The sequence below is a fragment of the Aedes aegypti genome, chromosome 2 (genome assembly GCF_002204515.2).
Source record: "Aedes aegypti strain LVP_AGWG chromosome 2, AaegL5.0 Primary Assembly, whole genome shotgun sequence".
Lineage (NCBI taxonomy): Eukaryota > Metazoa > Arthropoda > Insecta > Diptera > Culicidae > Aedes > Aedes aegypti.
The window spans coordinates 357517911-357539863 of record NC_035108.1 but is presented as its reverse complement, the minus strand read 5'-3'; the positions used below and the strand labels follow the sequence as shown (position 1 = coordinate 357539863).

Sequence of the window (21953 nt, the reverse complement as noted above, 5' to 3'; positions counted from 1 at the left end):
AGTTAACACATCGAATCTCCACCGCGCGAGTTCGCGGCGCAAGCTTGGGGATTCGTGCGCGTCCGAGTGACCGTTCCACGGGACGAGACTTATGCGACGATGGTTGATGGGGTCCGGGTGGTGGTGGAGGAATGCGATTGTGTGGTGAAAATTAACATCAAGGAGTGCCTGAATGGATTAATAAAATAAAAGAGAAGAAATGCGGCGAAGCCCGAAGCCGAATCGATGGATGAAATTGAAATGTGATGTGATTGTGTTACGAGGATGATGATGATGATGCGATCGGATGTGTGATCGCCGAACAAGAGGAAGTGATGCCTATTTTTGCAGGTTTTTTCGAGGAAGATTACACAAATGAAACAGGCGGAGCTTTTAGGAGGAAGGAAACGCGGAGGATATTGAACAACAGTAAAAACAAACGCGCGGGGGAAGGACGGAAGTGTGAGGAAGCGTTGTTTTGGGCGGCGATTCCAAGTGTCACTGAATGATGATGAATAATGAAGCACAAATGTGTGGTGGAAGTTGTGCCAATCCAAAAGGAGTTTTGATTCGCGATGAGATGTGTGTGGAGACTACGAAGAACAAATCAATGGATCATGATGTGATGGATGCTTGTTGATGATGTTTTGTGAAAAGTACAACAGTATGCTGCAATTGACTGGAGTTGAATAAGAGTTCTGTGGATTTTCAGACTGAAAATGTGGATTATCATCTTGTTTTTTATAAAATGATAAGTATATTTGAAACCAATTTCAAATCACAATCTGTGGACAACTGTATTAGAAGGATTTTTAACAGAAGGTTTAAAAACAAATGGTCGAAAACATAGAGAGTCTAAAAGAAAATGTCTAAATGTTTATGAAGAAGGGAGAATCCTTCAAGAAACAAATCGTTTTCGTCATTTTGTCCTTTCGAGGTTTGCTTTTCAACCATTTGTCCCTAAGCCGTATCAGAAACTTGCCAGTGGTAGAGCGCCCAATATGTTTTCGAGTGATTAACTCAGTAGGCAGTAATCATAAGTGAACTCAAAAGCACCGTTTTGTCTCGAATTCCGAAATGAATTGATGACCAATGAAATCACTGTTGGTCTTAAGTGTTCGGAATATTAGTCAAAATGGTAGATCAAAATCTACTCAATAGACCATTTTTTGACTTCATATATACTTATAATCTTAAGATACAGTTAGATTTTTTTTGTGAAAATTCAAATCAAATTCAATATTTCCTCATGGCTCTTCTATCAGTGACAGAAGTAAGCAACCAAATGTTATTTTCAAAAAAAAAAATAAGTTGTTTAACATTGGGGCTCTGTGTATCAGCTTCTGGTTATCCTAATTGGCTGACATTTGAAAGACGATCTACGAATCACTTGAAATTATATATGGAGTGAATCCATTACATAACAGTTATTTTGCAAAAAAAATCAGAAGGTTGTTCGAAGACAAAAGTAAGCAATCGAGATTTTTTGTAATTTGGCTCAAAACGGTAAGTTTAGAACGCTAAGATGGTTGGTATTTTTAGCAAAGTAATTGCACTTGAAAAGTTACGCAAACTCTTAGAACACACCAACCACCTACAACTTACTGGCTTAGAATTAAAAATCTCTAGATTATGTACTTACTCTTGTCTTTGAAAAACTCTCTGAATCTCTTTTTTAAATAAATGATAAGGTACCGCGGGGCAAGTGAGAATCCGGGGCAAGTGGGACGTTCCGTCATAGCTCACTGAGGAAAAGTTTTTCATGGGGGTATTCGTCTAGAAAGTTGAAGATACAATGACAAGGTATGTATTGAGTAAAAAAAATACTCTTATTTTTATTACCATGTCGTTCATGTAACAGTTGTCAATTCAGCGCCATTTTCAACTTGCTTGATAAATTGTGACACGTTTCACGTTTTGCATTGGCTCGCAAAAAAATAAATGTGTTATAGATCGAATATCCATCAGTGAGCTACAATTTTAAGTATTATTACAAGCTGCTAACGATAAACCGGTATTTTGTTTTCATTTCATATGAAATGTTTGATGGTCTTACTTACTCTAAAATATGTTCATACCTGGGGTAAGTGGGACCTATCAAAACAAGCACCATAATCAAAACTTTTCCTACATGTTTCAAACATTTTCTCATAGAGTAGCATCAAAACAATCAAACAAATGATTTTTATCAAAAATGATCAATCTCAACTTACGTTATTGCATAAGAGGGAGAAGAAATGTGTAATTCTTCTATATATATTTTTTTATTTATTTTTAAATTTTTGAAATACGACTTCAAAATTGAACAAAGATTGGGATGAAATTTGAAATGCATCATGAGAACGATTACTTTTTAAGTTTAATTGAACTTAATTAGTTATTTCTACCAAATTTAGTAGTTACGGAAAACAATTACACCCCATTAAATAGTTTTCTGCCATGCATATAAATAATAATAGAACATATTACAATTTCAAAAATTTTTGAAAGTTTATGTACTAATTTCAATTAATAACTTATAAATGATATATTTTGAACGAGTTTTATTCCTTTTTACACTTTTATTGAGGATTTTTCAGTTAATTTTAAGTGTGACGTGACATACTATTAAACACACGTTTTCTTCCTAAGGCGTTACGTATTTTATGATTGATCCCTTATGTACATCAAAATTGTACTTAAAATTATATGTCTATGATTTATCAATCCTATTATTGTAATGGTTGACTTACTGATATGGATTGACGCATGAAACCGGATGTGTCCCACTTGCCCCGTTTGGCGGGGTAACTGCGTCTTATGGCTCATTCTAAAACTTTCTTCTAAAGTTTTCACAATTTCGAAATTATTCGACCAAATTCATGCACAAACCAGCAAATGTGTTGCCAAAATGTGATGGTGTTGTTGGATTTGAGAGATATTGACATTTCAAAATTTTATTGAACAATTTGTTTAAACTATCGTTATTTTATGTCCCACTTGCCCCGGGGTACCTTATGTAATGAATTCGTTGCACATAAAATTTCAGGTTATTTGAAGTTCGTCATTCAAATTTTAGCCAATTCGGACTTCCAGAAGCTGAGATACTGAGCCCCAAACTTGGGCACTTTGTTTAAAAACAGCATTTGATAACTAATTTTTGCCACAGACTGTGTAACTGAAATAAATATAGATAAGTGTCTACTGACCCCCTAAAAATTAGATGTACTCTTAACGATGTGTGGGAAATTTGATGATGTTTCTCCTCCTAATATCCTCGTCTCAGAATTTCAGGTTGGAATCTCCATTGCAATCCGTTAGGCTTGTAAACTTTAAAAAAATACTGACTTTTCTAAAATGTTATACTTGCTAAAATGACAACTCTCATAACAACAAAATCTCTCTAAAGCATCTGTTTTCGGTGTTTTGATGCCATTACCACTTCTCATCCCAACAGTTTCTTGTCGATATGAACAGCTTTGACTGAATTTTTTCAGTTTGAAAATATGAGTTTGAAGAATGTTTCTCTGAGATTTTCTTAGGATTTTAAACTTTATTTGTGTACAATCAAAGCTGCTGATGAAAATAAAAATATATCGAAAACAAATTTGAAGAGTGTTTGAAAAAAGATCCATACAATCAATTTATTCGCTTGAAGTGGCTTGAAGTTGAATGACATTTTGTCGAAAGTACGTTCGATCGAAGGGACATTTCGTCTAATGGACATTTGGTCGAATGGCCTTCCAACATTTCGTCGAATGACATTTGGTCAACGTAAATTTGACATTTGAACGTCAATTTGGTCGAAAGCTTATTTTGGAATGGTCCATTGAAAGATCATTTGATAAAATTTATTGTTCATTTAAGTTTTGCAAAGTTGGTAAGATAACGTATTCTTTTTGAAAATCTGAAATATTAACTGCTGTTGATAATGATCACGAGTGAATAACTGAGTTTGCGTTAGAAGCTTTGAATGATTAAACGAGGAAATTGTGCTTATCAAGTATCGAATTAGGGTAGACGAGTTGACTGAGGTGACAGAAGTAGGCTTGCCTTCATTTGAAATTATCTGATCTCGTTTCGCAGAACATGTCTGAATGAAAAAAAAATAGCATGAAAGGTCAAAAACGCAAGATGTTGATCAATATGTGGAGAGAGTAGGGTTCATCAAATTGAAACACAAAATTTTGCAAATCGTATATAAATTGTTGATTGACAACTGAAACGTAAAACTTTGTTTCCATACTATTTAGATTCGACCACGAAATGTCGGTTCTATCAAATGTCATATGATTTCTGTTGCAATTGAACCTATTCGACCAAATGTCCATTCAACGAAATTTCCGTTCGACCAAACGTACTTCCGACTAAATGTCATTCGACCAAATGTCATAGGTTCGCTTGAAGTCTGTTACACTTGAAATTCGGTCGCACAAAATTAGTGGTGTCTCCAAGATAGAAAAAATCAAAAAAATATTTAAGCAGTAGCATATTTATCAAGCTTCAAGAGAAAAATATAGCACGCCTTAGTATTTCTTTTAAGAAAATGTCTAAACCAAACGGCGTTTTTATTAGTTTGATTTATTTCTTAAATATACACTTGATTATTGCCCAATTTTTTTCACTAAAATCGACTTTATTGTGCAAATACCATAGACATACAGTACCATGCCTTTCTGTAATGGAAGACGGCTAAGTCGGTTTAAAAAATCATTGGACCCTTGTTTGATTAAATATATTGGAAAATTCTATTCCAAAGACAGTTTTCTTTGAAAAGGTAAAAGGTTCCGATGATAAAAACCAGTGATATTTTTCTCACATAACTACAGATAACTTGCCAAATCATCAACTTACAAGTGAATTTTTCTGCAGAAACTTGTTTAAACTTACTTGGTACAACCACTTTACGTTTTTCACAATAAAATTATTGGTACAGAAGTTGAAAATTTAACAATTTTCGCGATCATTTCTTCTGACTTTGCTGGGTTTTCATCGATGATTTTTGGTATTTAGGTTAAAATCACGTCGACCAATATCACAACCAATGCTGTTTAAATCATTTCGTTCAAATTTTGAGAAGTTGGTGTTAATAAACCAAGTAAACATTTCTGCACAGTGCACATCAAATATTGCAAAATCTTCGACCTATAAGTAAATGAAAAACGAGTTTAGCACTTTATTGTTTATCTGCACTAGAGTCTGTATCCTAGGCGTATTTCGACATCCTTTGTAAGGCCGCTTTCATTATCGTATGCTAGACTCGGCTTATTTACTTATTGCAAATTATTTTTTCAGTTTAAATTTGCCAAACCTCTCGTCTTTCACAAAAAAAAAAAAAAAACCGTAGTATATGAACGGCCTCTGACCAGAATATTTGAATAATTATATTATAAGACATATATTTAATTATTAGCTTGAATCCAGTGGTAACTCAATTTTGACATATGACCAAGAAATTTGTGATGTGTCACAATAATTATTATCATTTTGCTTTTCCTTTTCACCGCGCCTAAGAAAATAAAAAAAAAGTTCTTCCGCAACTTTATCAGCATATGTTTTTCGACTTCGGATTCACAATTCTAATGAAATAGTTGTTCTAACTTTCCAATGATTCGAGATTTAAAGGAAAAATGTCAGGTTGGAAATCATGTGAAATATTTATGAGATGTTATATATTTTACGACTTGTAGTTTTTTTTTTTTTCATAATTGCAATTTTGCTTCCTTGAAAATATTTTCACCTTCTGATCTAAGCTTTACTCATTTTCACCCCAATTGATCAAAATATAAACTCCAGGAGAGCGATTTCATCCACGGAGTCATAGATTTATGCTATTTTTCTTAAACTCTTAAAGTCGCTTAAAACTACAAAAACCGACTAGTTTATGTGGTTATGCAGCTCTTCGAATGGATTTAGGATAATATCCGAGAACTTTTTAGTTATGCAGTTCTTTTAGGGTTCTTCGTCGCACAAACGCTCGTTTTATTAGTCAAACTGGGCTAAGTGCTTGTGAATTATTACAAAAAAAAAAAACCACCTAAAGCATTTGGAATAACAAGTTATTTTTATATTATTTGCCGTATCAGAGGAACTTATCTGTTCGATGAAACATTTGTATTGGAATAACATAAGAAAAAATTAATTTTTAAAGACCTTGACTAATTTTTACGAGGCCAAAATTTCATCTTTTCCGGTCGGTATTTTTAAACTTTACAATGTTATCTGCTATACTTGCTATGTAAACATCAAGCTGTGACATCTGTTTGTAATTTTGTTGATTTTTGATGATATTTCTGAAAAAGTTGTAATAATCTTTAAAACTAGTACTTTCAGAACATTGAATCACAATTTTATGAATACTTTTGACTACGAAAATAATGCGTTGTGTTGTGTGAACCAATTCAGTATGGATCCGATTTCGTCAGTCCCGCTTTGTAATGATCTTTGAACTGCCAACTTCAAGATATGGGCTTGAGATAATTTGAAATTTAATACTATTATAGCTTGTTGATTGTTGAGATTTCAAATTGTTACGTCTCTCAATTTCATATATATTTAAAAACTTTATCTGAAGTTGAGCAAAGGCGTGATTACACAAAAATTCATCCTAGATTGTTTGATGGTTCAAAACGTAATGAATTTTTTTAACAACTTAAAACGAAAATTTTGAGAGCACTTTCGTAAAATTAGGAAAGTCCTGAATATTATTCAATTTTTTTTCACTCTAAAACAACGAGATAGAGATTGCTGTTTTCAGATTCAAATAACTTCAAATCTTGAAATGGCCAGATGCGACAACATGCAGATATTGCTTGACGTCTAATGTTCAAAAAGAAAAAAGTGTTTGCAAATTTCCTATGTAATTCAAACATTTACTTCGAAAATACTTGCAATATCATCTGAAGCTTCAATTGTACAGATCCACGTACCTTAGTCTCATCGTTCAGGGTTTCAAACCTTTTCTAACTAAACAGGAATATTTTCTTTTGAGAAAACGTTAATTTCTGTCTATGATGGAACTGAGCTTAAAAGTGCTTACAAATAGAAATGAGCTGCAGCTAAGGAGCAATCATCCATGAAGGTTATATACAAATATCTTCTCCATATGTTAGACATCGTTTAGAAATATATCCATATGTTAGAATTCGTTTCTAACTATCACTTTCTAGGATTTTCTGCCCCCAAATCTAACTGTATTTAAAGAAGTGTTCGGTAAGCGAAATGCAGGTACTTTCAAACCCATGACGTTAATCGAGTCTTTAGATCTTTTGTCAATTAAAAATACAATATGTATCACATTTCGAAAACGACAGAAATGTAATTTGATACAAACAGATAAGATCTTAGTGTTTAGATTTCCCACCAAGCGTCAATGATTCTCCATACAAAATAATTCTCTGTTTGCTTTTCAATATCATACAATGATTTGAGTGAAATGAATGCCCAAGATATTCAGAAGACATAGTTTGAATGATTATTTTGTTCAGTGGCGTATCAATAACACTGCAAACTCATTAGAGTTCTTCCTCAAAAATCTGACGCTATTTCCATGTACTTTTTTATACACTTGGAAAATAACTGAAATCGAAAAACAATCAAATATGAAACATGAGAAGTTGGGATTTTTCTAAAACAATCATGGTATTTTTGTTATTGAGATTTTTGTATAATTTCATGTTCATTGTAATCCATCCAAAAGTTTAAGTTTGTTTTGTAAAATGGCCACCACTACGACCAGGAAGTCTGAACATTTCTTGCATTGAAAGATCCACCACTGGTCTTTGAATAGACTCGACATTTTTAATCTACATAAAAAGCGATGCAAAGGCTTGTATATCTAGCAACATCTAGAGCAATTCGTAAATTTGCTTCCACCCTAAACCACAAATAATCTAGTTCATTATCTGAAACGAAAGCTCTTTGTCAATAATTGTGAAAATGTTTATAAGAACAATAAGCATATACTACCTTAATCGGGACATAATCCTTGAAAGTAGTAGAGGAAGATTGTTGCTAATGCTGAGCTCAAAAACTCTCTTAAAACTCGCTTTTCAAAATGAATCTAAAGTTCCTGGAGCTTGATACGACTACCTATTCGCACAAATCATTATCAGATTAAACTCAATACGCTGACTTGCAAATTTGTACGACAACTATGAGTAATGGACATGCACCATGTCAGAAATTTACTAGAGACATTCCAATAATCGTTTGTCCTGACCACACCAGAAATCACTCATCTCTCATTCATTTCCCCCAATGTTCCCTCTTCCATTTCCAATCGGATTCAAATTTAATTCAAGCCGATGCATCAGCCTCGCCTCTGCGTCCACCACATCGTACATATGGTAGTGGTGCATCATCCACTTCTCGCTGCTGTTTGTCTGCTAAGCGTTGCAGCAGCAGCCAAATTCTAATTATAGACCCTCCTTAGAGAGCGCCAACGCAATCCCCTCTGGCCATTGGTCCCCCTCTTTCACCACCAAAATCGTCAAAATCCCTTCCGAGCTAAATAATTTTCACTTTCATTTTGGCGCAATGACGAGCCGAGGGCCTGCAAATTCGCTTTCGTTCGTCGAATCATCTCGTTTCGTTACACAATTGTTGTTGGGTCCTGCTCGCTGTCCAATCGGGGGCTTCCCGATCGTAAATCATTTGAAAATTCCGTTTCGGAAGCACTTTTCCCTCTACATGATTGCTCCATTTGGGCTGTCATATTCTCCCGCCACCATTGTTATGCGAATGCTTCCCTTATTATTCCCCGAAATTGCATTACATTCTGCACTACATGCGTTGCGAGCCGGGAATGTTTCGGGGGTCGTGTAATGGAATCTTCACGACTCATTCCGGAAGGGTAACGAAGCTTGACGCACTGTGTGTGTGTGCGTATGCACAACGAGATGAGCTAGCGGAACCCACAAGTGAAGTGAACACAATGGAATCTAATAATTCTGGACTTCCCTCGGGAGCGAAGCGGCTTCACATGGGTAGGGAGGAACGAGGAATTCCGAGCTCCTAAATGGATTAAGATATCGCTCCATCTTGATACTGACGGTGGTCGGTGCAGAAGCGGTGTTCCCAATTGGAGGTCTCCCTGGGCTATGCCTAGCTAAGCTGCATCGTCGTCAGTTGCCAGAGATGATAATCATTTCGGGGAGTCGTCGTATGAATGGGATTCTTCTTGAGATGGAGAGACGATGAGAATTGATTAGTTCTCGAATTTAGGCCAATTACCCCAACAGATGGGATCGATGAGCAACCTGGACGTCGTCCGAGTTCAGTGCTTCAATCCATCATGATTTTTAGATGAAAATTTACTCTATCAACTTTAACCGTCCTTGTGCATTCGGATAAAAATCATAACTGTGATAGATGTTTATTTATGCTAAATCTGGATAGCCAGAACTGGGTATCATTCGGCGAATTATTGAATTATTGAAGATTTTTTTATCCAGATCTGTAACAAGAAACGAAATCCGTCGATCAATAAGCACTTTTGTCCGCTCGGGTTGCATGAAGCTGATGTTACCCGAGATTTCATGAATTTCATTTTGACTAGTTCGACATTATAAATGTGGACGTATCTCTAGATCTTTTTCCAATATACTTTACCGCGAGACAAATATGAAAATCTAATTTTAGGTAAGATTTTTTTTTTCTCTTTATCCATGGATCGCAACACCGACCAAAGGTGATCGTTTTTCTCCTATATTAATAAGCATCATTCTCGTGATGGTTGTGGAGATGCAGAGGTATTCTCGGTCTCTAGAACCATCTTTCATTACACACTAGCATTCCTACCCCAACACAACTGACTGTTAGGACTTGTCCGATGCCGTCATTGATCTATAATATGAGAGCTGCTAAAATGTGCATTTCGAGAGTAATTGGAAAGTACTATCCCAGATTTATTTGGGTCGAAGTGTAATTCTTACCAGTTCCGATCAATCACGAAGTAGAAACTATTGAAATTTTATTTGAGGTATTCCTCTTGTGATTCTATCAGAAAATAGCCAGGAATACCTCGATAATTACCTGTATGAATTCCTGCAGGATCTGTAATTACAGATTACAGATTCATCCCGAGAATTATCTAGATTCGTTCATGTGAAATTATTGTTCCAATGTTTGCCCCCTTGAATGATAACTTTATTAACTTTTTCAGTATTCCTTCACATTATTTCATCAAAAATTTCTTTTGATAGATCTCTATGGACTCCTGAAGGATTTTTTCAAACAATTCTAGGAAGTGCGTCAAGTGAAACTCTAAGAATTCTCACATGAATTTCTCCGTTCGCATCTCAGCTACTGAACACAAAAAATCCTTCAAAGATTCCAATCATTCAGATCTTTAAGAGATTCCATCATTCAAAAATTCTTCATGGGACTCCAATAATTCAACCAAACATTTTACAGATAGCTCTCCATGTTTTCCACTTATTTCCCTAAGAATTTTTCCACGAATGTGTCTAGGGATCTCACCAGTTATTTTCCTAGGATTTCCATAGTAATTTTGGAGGGATTCCTCGAATTTTACTTCTAATGCAACATATACACCACAGTACAGTGAAAAAACACGTTTCACCGGAAGGCTTCATGAAATCCTTTAAGAATCGACGAAAGAATTTCAGTAGCAAGGACGGAAGGTAATTCGGAATGATTTTAGGAGGAATGATTTGAAGAATATCTGATTGAATCCCTTGAAAAATCTTGAGAAATAAGTGGAGGAATTTCTGAAGGAATTTCTGGATGAATCCCTGGAACAGTTCTTGGAGCAATCTCAAATTAGTTAATCTGGAATTAGTGAAGAAATACCAGGAGTATTAACTGAATGTAACAACTTGGACAACATCCTGAGGAACAACCGGATGAATCTCTTGAGAAATTTCTGAAGGAATAACTGGAGGAATTTTCTGGCAGAAAACCTACAGCTATAATTGGATGAAGTGAAAAGTTCCGTGAGGAATCAATAGAAGTAACCCAAGTAACCAAACAGCACTTTAATTCGCCCTGCGTGCTAATAGAGTATTATAATACAGCTGGCATGCCCTATTTCCACCGTATAATAGCCCTATAAGGCCAAAAAGGTGAATTAGCGGGCTAGTGGTTACTTGGGAATACTGCAGGAATAGGTTTGTGTAGGAATTCCCGTTTGAATCCCTGGCCGATGTTTTGGGAAACTTGGAAGAAATAATTGGCAACAATTCTATCCAAATCCTTGGAAGAAACTCCGAAGGAATGCCTGGAAGGTTATATGGAAAAATACTGTAAAAACCCCAGAACTGTAAACTGAATAATCCTTTCAAAAAATATGTTCAAGTGTTCATGCAAGAATGTTTGGAAGGATTTCTTAAAAACCGCACTATGATTCTTCGATAGTGATTTTAGAGGGATAAAAGTATGGAACCCTTTTCGAATTCCTAGCTTGAAGGAACTCAAAAAGAACTTTGGATGGAAATTTGTACGAATCTGGAGGAACGACCATGAGAATCCTTGTAGAAAAGTTCAGAAGAAATCCTTGAAAAATGGCAGAAAACTTGTCTGGAAGAATTCCTGAAGGCGTTTTAGAGGAATCTCTTTAAGCCAATCCTGCCCAACCCTTTTGAACCGAGGGTCAAATCACAGGAACAATTTCGTGTGGCGGGCCATGTCTTCAAATGCATTCGTGTAAAATCTGACAAAAGTCAGTAAATGATGCAAATTTCTTTTTGAGAAATCGAAAAACAGAACATCCTGCTGGATTTTGGAAAAGTCCCTTTCGAAATCATGCAATTATCACTCAAAGGACATTTTAAACAATCTACTCAATGTTTACATCCTGTGAGAGTAATGCCTAGAATTCTATGGAAATCATACGCAGAATTTATTCAGAATTCATCCTAGTATTATTTGAAACTCAGCACTGCTTATTTTGAGAACCATGACCCGGACCCAATATTATAGTCAGAAACAAATGTCTGTCTTGGATTTTACAAGAATTATGCTTAGGAGTCCTTCAGATTCTTACCTAATATTCATTTTAAAGTCTCACCTTGAAATGTTCGAGATTGCTGTCCAATATTTCTATTCTATTTTATTCTATTCTAAGCACTTGCACGGCCAATGTTGAAAAGTTGTTGGAATTTCTTCCAGTATTTTTTGTCAGCATTGATATTTGTAGCAGATCGGTAATATAACACAAATATTAAAATGGCCAGGCCCACTGTGCAGACTTTGTATTGAAGACAGTTCAGAAATTGACGGCAATCAGATTATTCACTCATGAATAATATGATGGACGAAAATATCTAAACTGTTTGAAGGAAGAAACGGGGACAACCGCACCAACCGTTTCATTTCGGAGGATAGATTAAATCGTTGCGAGTGGCTTTGTTAAGAATGTTAGGGCACACTCCATCGTAGTGAACTTTCCTATTCCTGGGACGGGACATAGGTATTTCTGCCTTATGCAGTGGCTCTTGAGCCTTGGCTTAAGCGCCATTACTCGCTCTCTGAAATGACAAGAAAATATTCCCATTCCCATTATGAAACAATGCAAAAAAAACATGGCCAAAATTTAAAATTGATGCTGAACAAGTAGCAAACGTGATGCTGTCTCGAAAGGAGTGCCGCTGGGAAATACTTATCCACGGTTAAATCCATACACAAATTTACCATGAAACTAAAATTGACTCGTTCACAGCTGGTATTTCAAAAAAATTAAATGGAATTCTTTCATCAAATTGATGTTCAACGTCTTCTTTTTCCAATTGTAAGTCCAAGCACTTCTCCATAATTTAAATAGGACACAGGCTTAAAGTTATGATCATCAAATACATTGATTTTTTTTTGTTTTTGGGTAAGCTTTTTCCATTTCGTCATTTTTTTTTTTCAGTTCTTTAATTTACGAACAATCGTCACGCAACAGCAAAAGTAAAATCTTCCTTAAAATATCATATATTCGCTTCAATTTAACTGATGAAACCTTGCACAAAAATTAGGTTTTTCCGAAAATTGTAGAAATTTGAAATATTCATGACAAGCCAGAAATTCCTGTTTGAGATTGCTGTCCAGGATTTCAAATCAAACTTTCTCATATTTTTTTTATAAATTCAACTTATATTCTAAGGAAATCTAACCTAAAATTATATTGTACCTATGCCCAGGATTTTTCAAAATGACGTATTGTATTCATTCAGCATCCTGGCTAAAAGTCTATGGAATCCTATTGAAGGATCTATTAGATTCCTGAACATCCGAGGAAGTCGTATCAATTATTTGAGAATTCTGTCAAAGTTTCTGTGTTAAGCAATCTATTCGTCATAATCCTGCCAAAATTTCTAAGAGTTTCTGGTGAAAATTATAATTGTCGACTGTTAGCTCATAAAAATAAGAGCTTCTTTCCTAAAATATAAATAGCAGGTTCCGAATTAGAGGCTTAGCGCATAGCTGTTTTTTTTTTTTTGACGAATGGCTAATATTCAAATCTCTCCGAAAATTTGAATTTCCTTGATGAGTTACGTTTTGGAGGTTAGATTTTTATATGAAATGGTCAAAATGAGAGATTTGGGATTAGTTAAAACTTCTTATTCGTAGATCCAGTTAACTATTTTGTAAAAATAACTATCAATGCGTATTTTATTCTGTCCAGAACTGTGCTGGGTAGACTCCTTGCAATTTTTTTTTACTGAAGTTACCCAGAAGATCATAGCAGAATCTGTGGTTGAATATAGATGCAATTTTTAGGTATGTCGGCCAATTATTTCTGATGTATTACTCTGAGATCTTTTGCAGTTTTTCACTAATCTTAACAACCAGATCCAATTGATCTTTTTGGCACTTAATGATATATTCTGCTGCTTCAGTTATTAAGTTTGATTCTTAATTTAAGCTTAATTAGGTTAAATTTTAGGCAAATCCTCCGTTTTCATTCGTTGGGCAGTCTTACTTTATGCATTCCTGGAGGAATCTCTGGTGGGATTTCTGGAAGCGTTCCAAGAAGAATACTTGGAGGATCTTTAGGTGGAATTCCTGGGAATATCCCTGGTGGAATTCATGGAAGAATCCCTGGTGAAGTTTTTGGATGAATCCCTGGTGTAATTTCTTGAATAATCTTTTGCAAAATTTGTAGGAGGAATCCCGGGTGGAACTACTAATGGAATACTGAAGGGTTCCTTAGTGGAATTCTTGAAGGAATCCAAGATGGAATGATTGGTTAAATTACTGAAGAAATCCTTGAATGAATCCTTGATGGAATTCCAGGAGAAATCCTTAGCAGAATTGCTTGAGGTATCTCTGATAAAATGTCTGAAGAATAACCTCGTGAAGTACTATAAGAATCTCTGATGGAATTCATGTACGAATTCCTGAATGAATTCCAGGAGATATTTCTGAACCAAATATCTGGTAGCTTTCAATTTTATTGCATTGGTCGATGATTGGTCGTCTTCTGGATAAAATCACTTCTGGACTTCTGGATAAAATCATGAATTTACATATGTCGAAAGATATCTCTGTATTACACTTTTACTTTTACTCCTTATTTGACAGGATTAAGACCGGCATCCGGTGACATTTTTTTATGATTGGTCTATTGCATGACTGCTCTTAGAAATTGGATGAAAAATCAAAATTTTTGAGCCATCCAATGATAAAACCCTATCGATGTTCTAAAAATGGCCGTAATGGAATTGGTTTCGAAATATACCGGAAAAGTCAAATCCAACCTTCTATGACTTGAATCTAATAGGAATAAAATAATCACGAAATTTGAGCCAATTTCCAAAATTTGTCCAAAATGGCTAAATTTACAACAAATTTTCAGGGTTTCATTCAAGAGTTTTTTTTTAATTTAGAGGTTAAGTCGTTTCTATACCTTTGCTATTATTTCATTAATACATTAAGATGGTTCTTTAAGCCATCTGCTGTGCAGCTAAAGTCACTCTTTTTGACAATGTATCTCATTAATCTACGCCCTCACGTATACATGCACTTCTTCCGCGCGCAATGGCGTCTTTCCTCCCACTCAACCCATCTCATCCACCCATCAAGCGGTGCTGATTGAAATCATCCTACTGTAGTGCACCGCCTCCCCCTCGAAAGATCCCCACCTCTAGCGTCACCGTTCCATTTTTATATCTTTTTGATTTTCTACAATTTTAATCACATCGTCACATCTCTCGTACTCTGAGAGTGTCTCATCGTCACCCGCACTAGCGCTAGGGTTGCAGTTCCACGACCGGTGTTATAGTGGGAGGAGATGAGGAAGCACCGTGGCGGACGGTAGCTACATACAAATTGCAGTGCTGCATACAGTCAGGGCCGTAGCATGCAGTTGCAAATGCGAAACCAAACATATCAAGAGCACAAATCTTGAGAACCGAACATCTGTTTGAGCTGAAAACTTTTTCGATTGGTCACCATCAGCTAGTGACCAATTGATTAAGTTTTAAGCTTAAACGGATGTTTGGTTCTCCAGATTTGTACTCTTGAAAATTTGAGGCTTGGCTTAAGATAAAATTGTTTCAAAATTTTTCGTACGTGATAGATACCGTAATTTCAGGTGAAATGTTCAGTTTTGCAATACTGGTTTCTGATATCTGGTGATATCCAATAGCGCAATTATTCTTTTGGCTTGATTGAAAAGTGGGAAAAGGTTTACATGTTAAATATTGTACCAAAACTTCTATTCAAAATTAAACTTAAAGACCAAACTGGCGTTACCCAATATATTGAACTTTTTATCGAGGGCCCCCTTCCTGAGATCTGACCAATGGCCCAAATGCGGACCTGGCGCGAAACGATCATAAATCGATGCACCGACCAAACGACCGACAGACCGACTATCGGCCAGGACGAGGACGAGGGAATGCAGTCGCCCCACTGACTGTGTACTTATGTGAGTTGTCGGAGAGCGCCTCGCCGTCGTTGCACTCTGATGGCGGGCTTGCAGTGGTGCATCGTTGCAACGCTGCTTGTTTGGTTGGCAATACATACCTACTGACACACAGAGAGTGCAATCCAAAGGGAGAGAAAACGTGATGGGATGGCTGGCGGACCAGACGAGTGTCGTGGTGTTGTGTTATATCCACTCAGACTCAGAGCAGTGCAGCAGAGTCCCATGTGCGGAATGAGGTGAAACGTGCACCAGGCGAAAAGTCGATGTCCTTTTTCTTGCTGCCGGAGTGTGTATCGGGTAGAGATGGGAAATCGCAATAAATGAGCGTACGGCCTATGGATTGGGATCGATGGGAGAGATTCTACAGAATGTGCTGGAAGGTTTTATCTTGGGTTTGCAGTTGACTTTTGGTACTTAAATCGCACATAACTGGCGTAAAAAGCACAATTTAATTTTATGTATTGATTCAATAAGCAATATTCTGACATTTTGAATAAAACCATATCAAGATTTGAGTTTACGCCAAACTGTTAAACTCAAGAATCGATGCATGATACAGAAATTAATACACGATTCTGAGCACCTCGATTTCCAGGAGTTTCTAGAGGTTCACATCGCAGTTTTAAAGTTTCTTTCGTAGTGTTTTCGAAAATATTCCTAACAGTATTCAAGGAGTTTCAAAAGCTTTTTTGTGATTTCCAAGTGATTTCATATGCTTTCCTTGTTCATCAATATTTAATAGATTACCATTTCTTGGGCATCCAAGAACTTTCTAGGGTTTTTCAAGTGGTTTGCGTTGGAAACCGCTGGGTACCGCTGAAAAAGTTCTTGGATTCACTTCAGATTTCTTTGTTAAGAACTGTGGAAATGGGCTTAGAACATTAAAATGAGAAACAGGCTATGTCTTCGTGGAGATTTAATGACAAGCATTAAAAATTTTCATGGAAATACAGAATTTTTCAAACCGATTGCCATTACTATCATAGTCATCCATTAGGCGCCGATCTCACGGCAAGAGACCCCATACTAAACGACCCATACTGAGCATCATGATTAACCATCTTCCTATAAGCGCATGATTTGCATCTGACGCGTCTGGACATCATGCACGTCTCAAACTCTCGCACACTTCGCTTTTCAATTAACTCTCTTCTCCAAGCGCGCCACAATCGCGGCATTAAATCTTAATTTTTCTCCACGGGCGCGTTCTGCGCAAATATGGCCCCAAAGCCCAAATATGGCGCTTTTAATCCAATCATAAACTTCGGATGGGGAAGCGAACCGACTCAGCTCGACTCTGACTCGCAAATTTCGACCTCGAGTTGGATACGTGAGAGTTGGCATGGCTCCGTCTCTGATCAAACTGCGTGGACTTTTTGGCTGTTTTGGTAGTGCTGCGACTTTCACTCCGTCATGGCGGGGAAGAAAGTCGCAAACTGTACGAAAAAAAAAAGTTTGGCAAGACTTAAAAGCGCAAAAATCCTGATTGATGCCCCAATCGGTTCCGTAACGGTTGTCATTTTTTGCCCAGTGATGGAGAGTTTAGCTGTGTGCTAAATACCGATCACCGGTCAGATTAAGCTTAATGCATTTTAAAGTGTGGTGGAAGGTTTGGCTTAAGGTGAAGATGCATCAAAACCAAGCCCCAAATTTTCAAGAACACAAATCTAAAGAACCAGACAACGGATCACGCTAAAAACTTGATCGATTGGTCACTCGCTGATTATGACCAATCGATCAAGTTTTTAGCTTGAACTGCTATCTGGTTCTCTAGATTTGGGTTTTTTAAAATTTGAGTTTTGGCTTCGATTCATCTTCACCTTAAGGTTGCTTTAAAATCGATCCAATCGGCGCAGGAAACCATTATGAAAAAGACAAGGGTTGGAAATGGAATGGTAGACATATCCTGTGAGTAAGAACGGAATGGAACCGATCCAATCGATAAGGCGATGCCGTGTATGTGAATCTATAAATAGCTCGTTGGCAATTGGCCATCTCTGGCTGCAGATGGTTGCATTTCTCATTTTCTTCCTATTCTGGTGGTTGGCTTTTGCTGTCGTTTTTTCGTTCGATGCCTAAAGCTAAACCTACCGAAGCTGAAAAGTTTCGAATTGATGTTTACGATCCGGAAAGCTGGTACCTATTTCAGTTCTGAGGACAGCCGTTTGTCATCCCCTAGCTAGCAGACAGAAAACTGTGCTCCATAAACCTGATAACTTGTTTGTTAATGCTTCAAAACAAATCCCCCCGTCTACCTACTTGGGGGCCCAACGAGTGAAATTTGGCAGAGTTGACATCCGTTTAGCGTTCCTCCGCTATTGGTCGATCGAAATGCATCTAAAAGCAAATAACGAGCCGTTAGCAAACTGAAAGGCTGATCAATGCTTGCTCTTGCTCAAATGCTACACGACAGGGAGTCGTGAATGCGCGCCCATCAAACATTGGCACACATCATCATGACACTTCAGTGGGAGCTCCGCCATGGCGCAGGAACGTTCACCGTGGACGTAGTCAGAAAGGGCCATTTGACGAAAAAAACAAATCAACTGAGAACGTCACGGTTGTTACACAGGTAATCATTTATTAGGATTTTTCAAGGATTGTTTCCAGCAATAATATTTAGATGGGGTTAGTGCCTATCGCTTCTGCTTTTTAAGCAGAAGGTCATTTATTCAATCCCAGGCCCGTCCCTTTCCTCGTACTTTGTAATTTTAACTATCACTTGCAACTATATTCCACTCTTAACCTTCATCCAGTCAACATTCTTTTGCATGCTTAAAAACACACTAAAACCTGCATAACTTTTTTGTTTCTTAATGGATTTTGCACAAATTTACAGAAGTTCCCAAAAAATCTAAGATCTAAATACTTTGAAACTATGGTCTAGGTGGTTCCAGAGTTGTCTTGGTGTAACAAAATTGGCCCTTGAACTGATATCTCATAATCCTGATGAGCTAGACGGTTGGTGCTCTCAGCGAAGTTGTTCAGTAGAACGAGGGCTATCTGGCAGTAAATAATCTGTTTGAGAATTCGTCCGCTAGGTGACGCTAGCAAAAACATTTCTTCAAAACTCTGTATCTTAAGACCCAGATAAGCTAGAAGATAGAACACAAACTTTCTAGCTTATCAGAATCTTTAAATTGAAGAATAATGTTATTTGCACCACCTAGCGGACAAATTTCCAGACTGATTTTTCAATGATTTGTAGCCGTCGATCTACTAAACAATTTTGCCGAGAACACAAAACGTCTAGCTTAACAGGATCATGAGATACCCGTTGAAAGGATGATAAGGCTAATTTTGGTACCCCAAGACAATCTGAAATAACTCCGGAATCACCTGAACCATAGTTCCAAAACATTCAGACCTTAAACTAGAAGAGTTTCTCTGGAACTACTGAAAATTTGTGCAAAATCCATCAAGAAACAAAACAGTTATTCAGGTTTCAATGTGTTTTTCAGCATGCAAAAGTATGTTGGCTGGATGAAGGTTAATCTATTACACTTAAACTATCGTTTGTAGCTATCGTTAGAACCAGTGACGGAAATGGAAGCTTTTCTCTACACTTAAATTCTCCATCATTATAGCACGTCTTTCCTTACGTCTGATACATAAGCAGTCTGAGTACCAAGAAGCTAGCCCCTCTGCCCTAAAATTACCACTTCTACTCCTTCCCGCATAAGCTGGCGTAGATGCAGGGGTATATCCGTCTACTGTGGGCCAGTTTTAAATGTATCATCAATTCCCCCCCCTTCCCCACATTGGGTTGCATTCTGAAGTGGCAGGCGCCATTGTTGCCTAAAGAGAAGTCCCCTATTAGTCCCAAGCAGTCATCTGGATGGTTCCATGTATAAGTGCAGCTGATCTGGCGATACTCCTCCAGAGTTTGTCTGGAATTTTCCTCCACAAGACAAGAAAATTACTTCTTTGAGTAATTTTTGCATGGATTTTCGTAGATTTTTCAAGATTCACACAGTTTTTTACAAAATTTTAGGAAACTTTTTCTGCATTCCCTCTCGTACTCGACCAGGAATTACTACCAGAATTACTCAAGAGATTTATTAAGTTTTTTTAAGTAATTACATCAAAAAGTAATTTACTGATTTTTTTTTCTCACAACATTTTGAGTAATTGATAGAAGTTTTTTAAACTAATCCTTGTGATTTTCCTGCTATTTAGCCTTGAGTAACTCTAGTAACTCTTACTAAATTCCCTTCAAAGATTCCTTCCCCGATTTTTAAAGAGATATAAATGGAATATAACCTGCGAATATACAAAAATAATGAACCGGAGGTAACTCCAACAGATATTTTCAAAAAAGTCAAAGGATTCCTCCAATTAAGTCGAGTCTAGTACACGACACTAAAGACGACCTTACAGTTGAGGTCGAAATACGTGTATCAATCAAAATTTACAAATTATAGTGGAATTAAATGATATAGCACTAACTTCAGTTTTTCATCTACTGAAAGGATTCCTATTTATTCTACATCAGGAATTATTTCTGAGCAATTCGAATAAAAAATTGGAGTATTTCTGTATAAACCTATGATAAAAACCAAAACACACAGTATGGATGATAAAAAAGCGAAAGTCGTCGTACCATGTTGTATGGTAATTTTTATATGGAAAATAGCAACGAAACAAAAATGTTTTTCAGTATTTGTATGGCTTATCCTGTTAAGACTTTCCCTTTCGCTTTGGACATGATTTTTATTATTACTTCCATCTTACTAGGAGGGAATTGGAAGCATACCCTCAAAATTTCTCATGCAATCATTGAGTTCAATACCCTTGTGATGGAAGCTTTTCAAGCGTCAAAGATTGTGTAAGATTTTTTACAAACCATGTCTCAAACTTTCGCCCATGTCAAATGATAAAAGTGATTGGCCATACTTGGAGCATTGGGGACTAAGGCATGTTTTAAAATAAACTGCTCATTCTGGAGAACCGTGGTTGAACCTCCAAATAAGTGTGATAAGCGGCTCTGTTTTGCTTAAAACCTATGAGCTAGAATTCATCTATGTTGTTTCTTACCCAGGAAACGGACTACCAACAACCATAGAGACACACCAAACTCATAAGACATAAATGCTCCAAAAACCATGGCCCTGGTAAAATATTTTTTGTGAACATGAAAAACACGTTTTCTAAGAACTCCTGCATCCTCTCATACCAAACAAACTAATATCTTCAATAATAAAAATTGATTTTCGAAAGTGGAAAGTTTATCCCCGTATATCGTATACTCTATATTGGACAAACGCTTCTTCTGACTTTTAGAGAACGAAGTCTTCAAACTGCTTTGCTTTAGTACATTATTTAGGTCAGTAAAAATTGTGACAAATATTCTGCCAAACCTCTTTTTACACTCACTTTTTTAGGCTCTCTCTTTTTACCCCTCCCCTACTTTTACGCTCCAAATTCCAAATGACGCTCCCTCTTTTTTCGCTTCAAAAATTTCAACTTACGTTCCTGCCTGATAACGACCTACGAGAACCAATGAAATCAAACATAATTGAGCACTTATGCGTTCCCATAAGCTTGGCACAGATGTTCAGATCAGGACCCGAAAATGGCCATTTGTAGGATTAGTCAAATGCAAAACTCATAGTTATCCAATACAATCGTTTCTCAAAAGTTTTACACTGATGCAATTTTTTTAAAATTCCGTCATGTAGTGGCCACATTATAGCCGATTCCGGAAATTATCTGTGACTTGAAATTTGCCTACCTCGAGGGGCACAAACGCACAGTTCCCTTCTCACCTGACCTGACCCAGTGATCCACCGGAATAACTCCGGCCACAGGAATATTTCCGCATTCCTCTGTTCACTTCTAGGAACTAGAGATGTGTGCCAGTATACTGACAAAAAATCATTTGAATCCATTAATAATTCGCTGAGCGATGAGTGTTTTAGAATTTTTGCTTTCACTCAGGCCTATACGGGTTAAAGGAATCAGTAGTTTCTGAATAAATCTGTTGAAGAAGGTTTATTGTTCTAGGAAAAGCAATGGAGCTCTGGACTAGGTTCTGGTTCTGAAAAAATTGGGACAAGTGTTGGATAAATTTTGTAAAATATTCTTGGAAATAATCATAAATGGGATCTGATAAAAT

General features: G+C 36.7%; 1 protein-coding gene across 4 annotated transcripts in view; it reads left to right on the top strand.

Moving 5' to 3' along the window:
- LOC5565997 (probable nuclear hormone receptor HR3) overlaps positions 1-21953 on the top strand; it is a 499362-nt gene that overhangs the window by 145886 nt on the left and 331523 nt on the right. The gene's annotated exons all lie outside the window — the stretch shown is intronic.